Source organism: Nicotiana attenuata, chromosome 2, assembly GCF_001879085.1.
Source record: "Nicotiana attenuata strain UT chromosome 2, NIATTr2, whole genome shotgun sequence".
Classification (NCBI taxonomy): domain Eukaryota; kingdom Viridiplantae; phylum Streptophyta; class Magnoliopsida; order Solanales; family Solanaceae; genus Nicotiana; species Nicotiana attenuata.
The window spans coordinates 45,665,852-45,678,817 of NC_031990.1; positions in this window are offsets into that span (position 1 = coordinate 45,665,852).

Below are 12,966 nucleotides of genomic sequence, written 5' to 3' on the forward strand. Positions count from 1 at the left end.
TCAGATTTCGAAGTAATGAACCAAGAAGCATAATGCGTTGAAGATAAGGCTTGTAAGAAAATAAACAAAGAATTGAACCAACAATGAGAACCCCTCTCTTCGGATCATGTTGAAGCTGAGACCGCTGATGAAGATTGAGTCAAGACCCGATTGAAACATTGTCTTTTATTGATGGAAAGTGATTGGCCGGAGGCTACCATGGGCAGTTGTACAACAAAGAATGGCCCATGCTTACAATAAAAAGTACGTCCCAAGAAATTTGAAGTGGGCCAACTCGTCTTGAGACATATTCTCCCGCACCATGAAGAAGCTAAGGAAAAATTTGCTCCAAATTGCAAAGGTCCATACATTGTAACAAGAGTATTTCCAAATGGAGCGCTATATTTGGGAGACATCGAAGGAAATGTTCCCGAGACAACAGTCAAATCAGATGTAGTCAGAAGGTACTATGTTTGATTCACTACTCGGTGTTAACATTCTTTGATTGGGATGACGAAGACTTTCTTTTTCACTACCCAAACACCATGAACCCTTTTGCAAACCCTTTGAGCTAGTTCCCTATCTTTGATTACCCTCTTTAGAATCTCGAAATTATTGTTCCGCCATCCCTATTCTAGTTTAAACAAAAATACAGACTCAATCAACTGACTGACTTTAAGTAAAAGGAAATACAGACTCCAGCAGAAACGGAAATACAGACTCAAATGACAAACTCTAGTAGAAAAGAAATACAGACTCAAAAGACAATCATGAATACATTAAAGCTCCTGGTGCCCGCGGGACATCGTTCGGTCTCGCCGCGGGCCTATATGCAAGTTCCCCTTGACTCATTATCTGCTTCACAAATATCATCACTGATGCAAAGAAGGTGGTACGGGTCATGTTCTCGCACATTTGGCATTTCCTAGTAATAGAATGAGCAACGGTTAAGATTCTCTCCCTGATTCTGCCTTTTTCTTGAAGCAACCGCCCTATCTGTTAGGTCCTAGCCTCCAAAGTTTGCTCGGCTGCCTGGTTTTGTTCCCGGAGTTATTGCAAGTCCATTTCTAACTCTGCCAATGCCATGTAACAATGCTCTCTTTCAACTTTGAATTCTTTTGCCTGTTTGATCATTTTGTTCTCTGTGGCAATGACCTTTTTTTTTTAATCCTGTGACCTCATTGTCGTATTCTTCTTTCAACTGCTTAATGAAAAAGAACCAAAAAAAAGGGAAAAAAAGAAGAGAAGAGAATAAAAATAGAAAAAAAAAACAAAAAAAAAAATCAAAACATAGGGTACGACATCCCCTAGTAGCATTTCAGAGTGCCACGAGCCTCATCTTATTGCCAACACAGGGTACTACATCCCCTGGTTGCACTTCTTGTTGCAAACATAGGGTACACCATTCCCTAGTCGCATCTCAGAGTGCCACGAGCCTCGTTTTATTGCCAACATAGGGTACGACATTCCCTAGTAGCATCTCAGAGTGCCTCGAACCTCATATTACTGCCAACACAGGGTACAACATCCCCTGGTTGCCTTCTTTCTTGTTAACACAGGGTACAACATCCCCTATTATAAAAAAAATGACTTTTTCAATTCTTTATTCTGCAATAACAAAGATAGTATAATGTGTTTTAAATAACTCACAAAAAATTTCTAGTAGAAAATTTTTGTTCGTTTTGTTTGTTTGTGATGGCTTGTAGGTTTTTCTGCAAAGCATGGATTGGATGTGCAAAAATAAGATTCCAGCTCTTGCCGGAGAAAATGGAATGTTTGATCTCAATACCAGCAGCAACTGGCTTGGACATAACGTATGCAGAGACATAGGGCCTCAAGATCCATCTTCTTATCATCGGATCAAGGAACAAGCCTGCGAGAATATTTCATAATCTGTTGCATCGAGAGCATCAAGTTTCAGTCTAAAGTCAATGGGAGATGCAAGTCGAGAATCAAGACAAGACTCCGGATGACATTTAGATAGGAATTTTGTAACTCTTAGATTTCAAGAGTATGTAATTTTTTTTTCATTTTGATGTAATAGTAGGAACCGCGGATCGGAACCTTGACGGAACCTCGACGGAACATCGCACGACTCTCCATCTAAGTATACTCCATCACTCTTTTTCTACTTGAACTACACGTGACCTGATTCCCTTATAACCCGGGATATGTAGGCTGCCTAAAACCAAGGCTCGGTTGCATCTTTTTCGTTTATCTTGTTTTTTTTTCTTAAATAATAGTGAGGTCAAAAATCAGTCACCTTGTTCATTTTTCTTTGCCTAAAAACTCTTCATGTTTCCAAGCAAAGAGGGGCATGTTGTGAACAACTAATTTTTGACCGCACCTAAATTCTATACTATTTAGTATAAATATTTATTTTAGGTCTAATCTTAATATTTTAAAACTTTTATCTTACTCTTAATAGGTTTTTATTTAAAAGAAATTTTTTTTAAAAAAAAACAAAAGAAGTACAAAATTACTTATATTCTTAGAATATAAAGATTATTTCTAAAAAAAAAATCAAAAATATATATGTATATACATAATTTCTTTTAATTAGAATTTTAATAAGTAAGCTAGAGAATCTTTCTTAGTATGATTTAAAGTGCATGTAAATATTTAATTTTCTTATATTGTAAGAAATGTTGGTTGATCTTCTTATTTAATATTTTAATTTATTTTTAAAAAATGAAAAAAATAAATTCAAAAATCTGATTTTTTTAAAATAACAATCCCATTATCCCCACTTTTCTAGCCTAACTCCCCACTCTTCACATCACTCACTTCCACTCTCCCTCACGTATCCACCCCTCACTTCCCACTGCCCCCACTCATCTCACCATTAACCCACACATCTATACACAAACCTTACACAAAAAAGGGAGGATGAGAAGGAGACTGACGGACAAAAGGGAGAGGGGGGGGGGGGGTAAGTTTTTGGGACTCTTTCTTTACATTAATTTAGAGGATAAAAAAAAATTCAGCAATTAGGAGATATTCACAGCAATCCATTGACTACATTCACAAAGAACAATTCTTATTCTCCAAATCTGTATTGTTCAAAATTCAAAGAGAAGGTGGATTTTTCATTGAGTCGAATTTTCCGTTGCCGTCGAGGTTTTCTGGTCCGAATTTTTCACTTATATACCCCCTGCTGTAACTGGANGATGAAATAGAAGGCTTAGAAGGGAGATAATGAAATTATGTGATTGGGTCTTCCAAAAGCAAAGGAATGATCCGTTTTTTAGTTAACTGATCTGATGGGTCCAACAAACAATAAATTATAACAAATATCTAAATTCTAAATAAAAAAATCAAAAATAATAGACTAAGATTCTAAATATAAATAAAGGATAATAAATAAACGGGATCTTCTTTTATTCGAAACGTCTCGTGATCTTCAACCAATTATGCGCTTCAATATAATTACCGGGAGTAAGCGCTATAGCCTGTTTCCAATACTCAGCGGCTTGATCGAACCAAGCCCAATCCCATTATCCCCACTTTTCTAGCCTAACTCCCCACTCTTCACATCACTCACTTCCACTCTCCCTCACGTATCCACCCCTCACTTCCCACTGCCCCCCACTCATCTCACCATTAACCCCACACATCTATACACAAACCCTTACACAAAAAAGGGAGGAATGAGAAGGAGACTGACGGACAAAGGGAGAGGGGGGGGGGGGGAATTTTTGGACTCTTTCTTTACATTAATTTAGAGGATAAAAAAAAATTCAGCAATTAGGAGATATTCACAGCAATCCATTGACTACATTCACAAAGAACAATTCTTATTCTCCAAATCTGTATTGTTCAAAATTCAAAGAGAAGGTGGATTTTTCATTGAGTCGAATTTTCCGTTGCCGTCGAGGTTTTCTGGTCCGAATTTTCACTTATATACCCCTGCTGTAACTGGAAAGGCTGTCAATCTTTGAGGTCACTTTCCTACTCTAACCTTAAATTTCCTCTCCGTTTTCTCATTTCTTGGCTTCGACGACTATGTTTGTCATGTGATTGTTCTGCTTGTTTTATTGTTTGCTTAAAACTTTCTTATAAGTCTAGAGAATCTGATGCATATTTGGCTCATGTTGTTCTCTAGCCCGTCGAGAAATAGTATTTAATTTTACAATTGTGTAAAGGCTTTTCCTTTCAAAAAAGAAAAAAAAATAAGAAGGAAAGAAAATGATTCTTCTCCTGATAGGATTTACTGGAGCATATAATGAGCCATAGGTTTTTATGAATATTGATAATATAGTAAACACTTAAAAAACTTGGCCATATCTGATGTCTATAGCCTGCACGCACATTCACCCTTTGCGGTTGTGCATCTCGTTATGAAATATGGGAGCCATCATTAATTGGGGTAATTCGAACATTCAATGGATTTGGTTTTGTAATTCAAATTTTTTTTTAAATAAAGAATCCATGGGAATTAGGAGTTTGTAATAATGGAAAGAGAAGATCAGGTCGTTAATCTGGCCTTGACAAGATCGTCAGTGCTTTGTTCTTTAATAGGTATTTTTCTCCTAAAATAATTACAAAAGCTAAATCACATTATCTCTCCCATAATAATCGTCCATAATTTATGGCTTCACGTTCATCTCAAATCTTAGGAATAATCAAATTACGAAAATCATAGTTTGCTTTAGGCGCGTATTAATAAATAAATCATCGTGATTGTATACACGTTCGTGTGACATAATCACGATTAAAAAAAAAACCGAAGTATGCGTTCGCGCAACCTTGGCCAAATTTTCTTGATATTAATGAAGCGTCATTAATCGTGGACACGTTCGCGTGACATGATTTTTGACGCGCCGAACAAATGGGTACACGTACGCGTGACCCGTTTCAAGATAAATTTCTTAATTAAAAGCGGTAAAAAGGAAAATGTGCATAGGTTCTAAAATAAGTAATTAAACAATTTGATTAAGCCAAGTATGACCAAAGCGACCGTGCTAGAACCACGGAACTCGGGAATGCCTAACACCTTCTCCCGGGTTAACAGAATTCCTTACCTGGTCTTCTGTATTGCGCAGACTTAATCAGAGTCAATTTCCTTGAATTGGGATTTTAAAATGGTTACTTGGGACACCGTAAATATTTATTCCAAGTGGCGACTCTTAAATACAAATGAATAATCCATTTTCAAATAATGTCACTTAAATTGGAAAAACTCCTCGAAGTGCTCCAGTGCGACCCTATTTCAGCTCCATGCCAGAGAATTCTTATCGCCCACCAGCTCATCAGAGTTCTTCCAGTGTCTATTTCAGTGCCAAGCCAGAGAGTTCATACCGCCCCCAGCCATTCAAGGTTCTTCTAGTGGGTATTCAAGCCATCAGGGTCAGACGTCGGGATAGCAGTCTATGGTACTGAGAGGTTGTTACGAGTGTGGAGATCCGGGTCACATAAAGAGGACCTACCCCAGACTTCGGGGCAAGGCAATGCAGCAGGGCCAGCAGCCCATGATTTTAGCGCCGGCTATCCGGCCGCCCAGTAGCCTAGAGGCAGAGGGCAGGTTAGTAGGGGCCGTCCTAGAGGTGGAGGCCAGGCATGGGGAGTTCAATCAGCTATTACTCAGTCAGGTGGAGGCTAGCCAGCCGGCGCTCCAGCTAGATTCTATGCTTTTTCGTCCAGACCAAATGCGGTGGCCTCAGATGCCGTGATCACATGTATTATTTCTGTCTACAGTAGGGATGCTTCAGTATTATTTGATCCAAGGTCCACCGATTCATAAATGTCATCTCTGTTTGCTCATTTCCTGGATATTCCTCTTGAGTCCTTGGGTACTCCTATTTATATGTCCACTCATGTGGGCGATTTTGTGGTTATGGATCATATTTGCTAGTCTTGTGTGGTTATATTTTGTTGTTACGAGACTAGAGCGGACCTTCTATTACTTGATATGATCAACTTTGAGGTCATCCTGGGCATGGACTGGTTATCCCCATATCACGCCATCCTAGATTGTCATGCCAAGACCGTTATTTAGCGATGCCAAAGTTGCCGAGGTTGGAGTGGAAGGGTTCCTCCATTACTAAATCTAGCCGGGTTATCTCTTTTCTGAAGGCTCTACATTTGGTCGAGAAGGGTTGTTTTGCTTATTTAGCCTATGTTCATGACACCACCACAGAGTATCCGACGATTGATTCAGTGCCAGTAGTTAGGGAGTTTGCTAATGTGTTCCCTTCTGACCTTCCAGATATGCCACCGAATTGTGATATTATTTTCTGTATTGATTTGGCTCCGGGCACTCAGCCTATATCTATTCCATCGTACCGTACGGCTCCCAAGAAGTTGAAAGAGTTAAGAGTAGCTTGAGGAATTGTTAGCAAAGGGGTTTGTGAGACCAAGTGTATCACCTTGGGGTGCACCAGTGTTATTTTTAAAGAATAAAGATGGGACTATGCGGATGTGCATTGGCTACCACCAGTTGAACAAGGTCACCATCAAGAACAGGTACTCGTTGCTGCGTATTGGTGATTTGTTTGAACAGTTGCAGGATGCTAGGGTGTTTTCTAAGATCGACTTGAGATCGGGGTACCATTAGTCGAAGATTTAGGACTCAGATATTCTGAAGACTGCTTTTCGTACTAGATATGGCCATTATGAGTTTCTAGCGATGTCTTCGGCTTGAAAAATGCCCCAGCGGCATTTTATTATCGTCTTCATTGGTGACATATTGATTTACTTAGATAGCCTGGGGGAGCACGAGCAGCATTTGAGAGTGGTGCTTCAGACGTTGCGAGAATAAAAGTTATATGCTAAGTTTTCCAAGTGTGAGTTTTGGCTAGAGTCTGTAGCAGTCTTGGGACATGTTGTATCAGGAGAGGGTATTAAGGTGGATCCTAAGAAGATTGAGGTAGTTCAGAGTTGGCCACGTCCCACTTCGGTGACGGAGATCAGGAGTTTCCTGGGGTTAGCAGGTTATTATCACTGGTTTGTGCACGGCTTTTCATCCATTGCAGCACCTTTGACTAGATTGACCCAGAAGGTTGCTCCTTTCCGTTGGTCCGATGATTGTGAGGCGAGCTTTCAGAAGCTCAAAACAACTTTGACTACAGCACCGGTTCTAGTGTTGCCTTCTGGTTCGAGGTATATTGTGTATTACGATACCGCTTCACGCGTTGGTTTAGGTTGTGTATTGATGCACGAGGGGCGAGTTATGCATATGCTTCATGTCAGCTGAAGATTCATAAGAAGAATTACCTTGTGCATGATTTAGAGTTAGCAGCGATTGTTCATGCTCTTAAGATATGAAGGTATTATCTATATGGGGTGTGTCGTGTGAGGTTTATGCTGATCATCGCAACTTACAACACTTGTTCAAGCAAAGGTATCTCAATTTGAGACAGTAGATGGCTTGAGTTACTGAAGGATTATGACATCATCATTCTTTATCATACGGGCAAGGAAAATATGGTCGCGGATGCCTTACGCAGGAAGGCAACGAGTATGGGTAGCTTGGCATTAACTTCAGCAGAGGAGAGGCCACTAGATTTAGACATTCAGTCCTTGGCTAACAGACTTGTGATGTTAGATATTTCTAAGCCCAGCCAAGTTCTTGCATGTGTTGTTGCCAAGTCTTCACTATTGGGGCAGATCAAGGCTCGACAGTTTGATGATTCGCATTTGGTAGTTCTTAGAGAGACAGTACTACTGGGTAGTGCCAAGGAGGTTTCTATTGGCGAGGATGGTGTTCTGTGACTCTAGGGTCATCTATGTGTTCCTAATGTCAATGGCTTGAGGGAGAGGATTCTAGAGGACGCACACACTTCATGGTGTTTTATTCATACAGGTGCTACGAAGATGTATTGTGACCTGAGAAAGCACTATTCGTGGTGGAGAATGAAGAAAGACAAAATGGAGTATGTAGCTAGATGCCTAAATTGCCAGCAGGTCAAGTTTGAGCACCAGAGGCCAGGTGACCTACTTCAGCAAATAACTATACATGAGTGGAAATGGGAGCGCATCACTATGGACTTTGTAGTCAGATTGCCGCGGACCTTGTGGAAGTTTGTTGTAGTTTGGGTCATTATCGACAGGTTGACCAAATTAGCACACTTCATTGCGGTTGCGACTACCTATACTTCAGAGAGGTTGGCCCGGGTTTACATTCGGGAGACAGTTCGGTTGCACGGTGTGCCTGTTTCCATCATATAAAATAGAGGCCCTCAGTTCACTTCCCATTTCTGGAGAGCCGTACCGAGTGAGTTGGGGAGCCGCGTAAAGCTCAGCACAAAATTTCATCCACAGACCGACGGACAGTCGAAGCAGACATTTCAGATCCTGGAGGACATGCTCAGGGCATTGTGATTGACTTTGGAGGGCATTGGGATCAGTTCTTGCCTTTGGCCGAATTTGCTTACAACAACAGTTATTAGTCTAGCATTGAAATGGCTGCATTTGAGTCCTTTTATTGTCGGCGATGCCTTTCTCCTATCGGGTGGTTTGATCCCGGCGGGGCTAGGTTATATGGTACAGATTTGGTGAAAGATGCCTTAGAAAAGGTGAAGTTGATCCAGGAGTGGCTTCGCACAGCACAGTCCAGACAAAAGAGTTACGTGGATCGGAAGGCAGAATTTATCATTTATGGTCGGTGAGAAGGTTCTCTTGAAAGTATCACCAATGAAGGGTATTATGAGGTTCGGGAAGAAGAGCAAGTTGAGCCTCAGGTTTATAGGCCCATTTGAGGTCTTGAGGCGAGTTGGGGAGGTTGCTTATGAGCTTGCTTTACCTCCCATCTTATTAGGAGTTCATCCGGTTTTTCACGTGTCTATGCTCCGAAAGTACCACACCGACTGTTCACATGTGTTAGACTTTAGCACTATTCAGCTAGATGGGAGCTTGGGTATGAGGAGGAGCCAATTGCTATTGTTGATAGACAGGATCGTCAGTTGAGATCCAAAAGGATTTCTGTGGTAAAGGTTCAGTGGAGGGGACAACCAGTTAAGGAGGCGACCTGGGAGTCCGAGGAGGACATGCGTAGCAGATACCCACACTTATTCAGCACTTCAGGTATGAATCTAAACTCGTACGAGGACGATTCTAAACCCGTACGAGGACGAACGTTTGTTTAAGAGGTGGAGAATGTAACGACCCGACTGGTCGTTTTTCTTTCTAGAACCTCGTTCTCCTAAATAAGACTTTCCATACTTGCTTTTACTGATTTATGACTTGCGGGGATGGTTGGTTCAGGATTTGGAAGAGTTTGGATTGAAATCGGAACACTTGGTTCCTTAAGGTTGGCTTAAGAGGCCAAGTTTGACCTCAGTCAACATTTTGAGTAAATGATCTCAGAATAGGGATGTGAAGGTTCCAACAGGTTCGTATGATGATTTTGGTCTTGGGAATATGCTCGGATCGGGTTTTGGGTGACCCGGGAGCATTTTGGCGCCTAATAGTGAAAATTGGTTCTTGAAGGTTTTTAGAAGTTCTTTAAATTTGATTTGGAGCGGGTTTTTGGGTTTTTGTGATATCGAGGTCCGAACAAAATTCCGAGATCGGGAATAGTTCCTTAATGTCATTTAAGACTTGCACACAAAATTTGGTGTCAATCCGAGTAGTCTAAGCATGATTCGACGCGTTCGGAGCAATTTAGAAACTTGAAGTTCAAAGTTTGATTCGATTTGGTTTTGGGGTGTGATTCTTGGTTTTGTTGTTGTTTTACGCATTTCGAGAGCTCGATCAAGTCGGTATTACTTTTATAGACTTTTTAGAGTTGTTTGACGGGGTCCCGAGGGGCTCGGATGCATTTTGGACCACCCGAATTTGAGATGAAACACACCACATTTGCTGCTTCTGGTTTCCTTCCTCGCGAACGCGATCGCATCCTTGCGTTCGCGTTGAAGGATTTCGGGTGTTGTGGCTAAGAATCTTTTGCCCTTCGCGTTCGCGAAGGTCTGGGTCCTCTAGCCTTCGCGTTCGCGTGGCCTGGCTCGCGTACGCATATAGGAGGCTTCGCCGGTGGCCGCTTTTGACTCTTCACGTTCGCGAAGTAGCCCTCGCATTCCCGTAGGGTAGTCCATGTGAGCCTCCGCGATTGCGAGGCTCCTATCGCGTTCGCGTTAAGTAAGCTTCCTGCGCCTGGACTGTTTGCCTTCGCGATCACGAGGCCTCTTCCGCGATCGTGAAGAAGGTAGACCTGGCACTGAACGTTTTATCTGGGTTTGGAAAAGTGTGGATTTTCAAGAACGAGAATGATATGATATGTTGGGAATCTCTTATGATAATCATCCAAGCTTGAAACGTATCTTAATGCCTGAAAGTTGGATAGGATGGACTTATGCCATTTTAGCTCATTTCTTCCATTGTTGTGCGATTTTTGGAGCTTTTGGAGAGAAGATTTCACTTAGCACTTTGAGGTAAGTAATTTCTATACCGTGTGAGTTAAATATATAGTTTATGGATAGATTATAACATGTAAATTAGTGAAAATCATTAAGTGAAAACCTAAAGTTTTGCTAAAAATGAGATTCTTAGGTGAAAACCACAAAATTTATTATGGAATTTAGTATATATCATATATTTATGTTTCTTAGGTTATGGGTAACAACTTCCTTTAAAATTTTTTGGACTCCGAGCATGTGGGCCTGGGGTGAATTTTATGAATCTTGCAATTTAGGTTGGGTAATCACTTAAATGAGGGAATTGTGAGCTTTATAGATTGATTAGTTTATGTAATATTTGACTAGTTTTGAGTCGTTCGGGGTCAAATTTGGAGATTTGGGCGCGTTCTTGAATTTTGAAGTAGGCTTGAGACGAGGTAAGTCTCCTTTCTAACCTTGTAAGAGGAAAATTTCCCCATAGGTGAATTTGATTATAAATATGAGTAACTGTGGGGGATACGTACGCACGAAGTAACGAGAGTTGAATTGCCTTTTTCTTAAAGAAAAGAATTTAAGAAAGAATTTGATTTCAATGATTAAATTTATATTTGATCGCGTCACATGAATGATTCGCGAGCGGGGTGAATAGATGCATCTATGGCTCGTGCCATTCGACCCTCTGGCAGTGCACATTTTATTATTATGTTGGATCAGACCGTAGGACCTCGGCATAACTAGCGCATGTTATTTATTTGGAATTTTTAGTGATTTGTACTACTTTAATGCCTTGAATGTAAATTATTAAATGATATGACTGAAATTAACATTATATTTATGAAAGAAGAACTTGTCACTTCCTGATAGTTACTGTCGATATTGTTTTATGATATCCATGTTTAGCATAACACTTTAATTATATTATTGTTGGCCCTAGTAGGTGTCAAGTCGATCCCTCGTCACTACTTCTTCGAGGTTAGACTGGATACTTACTGGGTACATATTGTTTATGCACTCATACAATGCTTATGTACTTAATTGTACAGGATCTGATGCAGGCGCATCTAGTAATCCACAAGGGGCGGATACTTGATTCTGACTGAGACTTATGGTGAGATTTCCCCTTTCTAGCCATTCAGCAGAATGCCGGAGTTTCTCTTTTGCTTGTATCTGTCTACTCTATTTCAGACAGTAGGATAGTCATCTTTTATATATTCTACTAGTTGTCCACACATTTATGACTATAGATCTTGGCACATATTAGTAGACTTGATTTTTGGGGTTGTATCCTGTAATTATAATTTCTTTTAGTTGTTTCCGTTTCAGTTGCCTTAAAATCCGTTATTTATCGAATGTTTTAAATTTAAATTAAGTTAGATGTTGGGATTGTTTAATAAAATAAATAGGGACTCACTAGTTGATCTTGTTGGCTTGCATAACAACGGTATTTGACGTCATCATGACCTATAATGGAATTTGGGTCATGACACCCACGCACCCACCCCACCCTCGCTCCTAACCCCCGCCTCCTCCCACAACCCCCCATGCTAAATAAAAATATTATTAATGGTACTTTCTTTTCATGTTATAGATATAGTACTTTTTTTTATTCAGCAAATGAATATTTTCTTTTCATGATATAAAAAAGTATTTTTTCAGTTAAAAAAAATTCTTTTCAGGATGTAAAAAAGCTATTTTTCTTTCATTTCAACAAAATAATATAACCCCTCCGTTTCAATTTATGTGAACCTATTTTCTTTTTGGTCGATGCCAAAAAGAATGACCCCTTTCCTTATTTGGAAATAATTTCCTTTATGCAATGATTTATAGCCACACAAAATATATGTGCCTCATTTTGCACCACAAGTTCAAAAGTCTTCTCTTTTTTCTTAAACTTCGTGCCCAGTCAAATGGGTTCACATAAATTGAAACGGAGGGAGTAGTAAAAAGTATTTTCTTTCATTTCAACAAAAAAAAAAATTGATGTAGAAAAAGTATTTTCTTTCATTTCAAGAAAAACAGTATTTTTTTCATGATGTAGAAAAAATATTTTATTTTTTCAACATGTGAGCACCCAATTTTTGCCCTAATGCAAATTACTCCTAAAAATTCCAAAAAATATCTTTAAATTACTTTTCTATATTTTTTACTTAGTTGTCTTTGTACGTATTCAAGTTTGATGCATTTTTTTTAAGTTGCATTAAATCCTAAAGGAAATACAAAAATATTTTGAATCTTTACATTTTTTAGGTTTTAATTGCATAATTAATTGTATTTGTAAAACACTAAAATACCAACAAAAAAAATACATTAGTAGCATTACATGTATTATTAGTTAATTAAATTAATTAATTGTTTAAAAATAGGCCATTAGGTTAATTCTGCAAATTAGTTAAAATTAGAAGTGTTCAATAAATTGGCTATATTTTGAAATTAAAAGAAAGAAGAGAAAGGAGGCTATTTCTTGTTCAGACCCAAAATTGGGTTGTCTTCGTCTCAAATCTCGCCCCGACCCGCCAGGCCCAACCGGGTTCTCCCCTCTTCATTAAAAGACCAGTTTCCCAAACCCTAAAAGAGAGGAGATCCCTAAGAGTCCTAAGGTTAGCGACGGCTCCTCTCGTCTTCAATAAGAGAATCGACCCCCCCCCCCCCACCC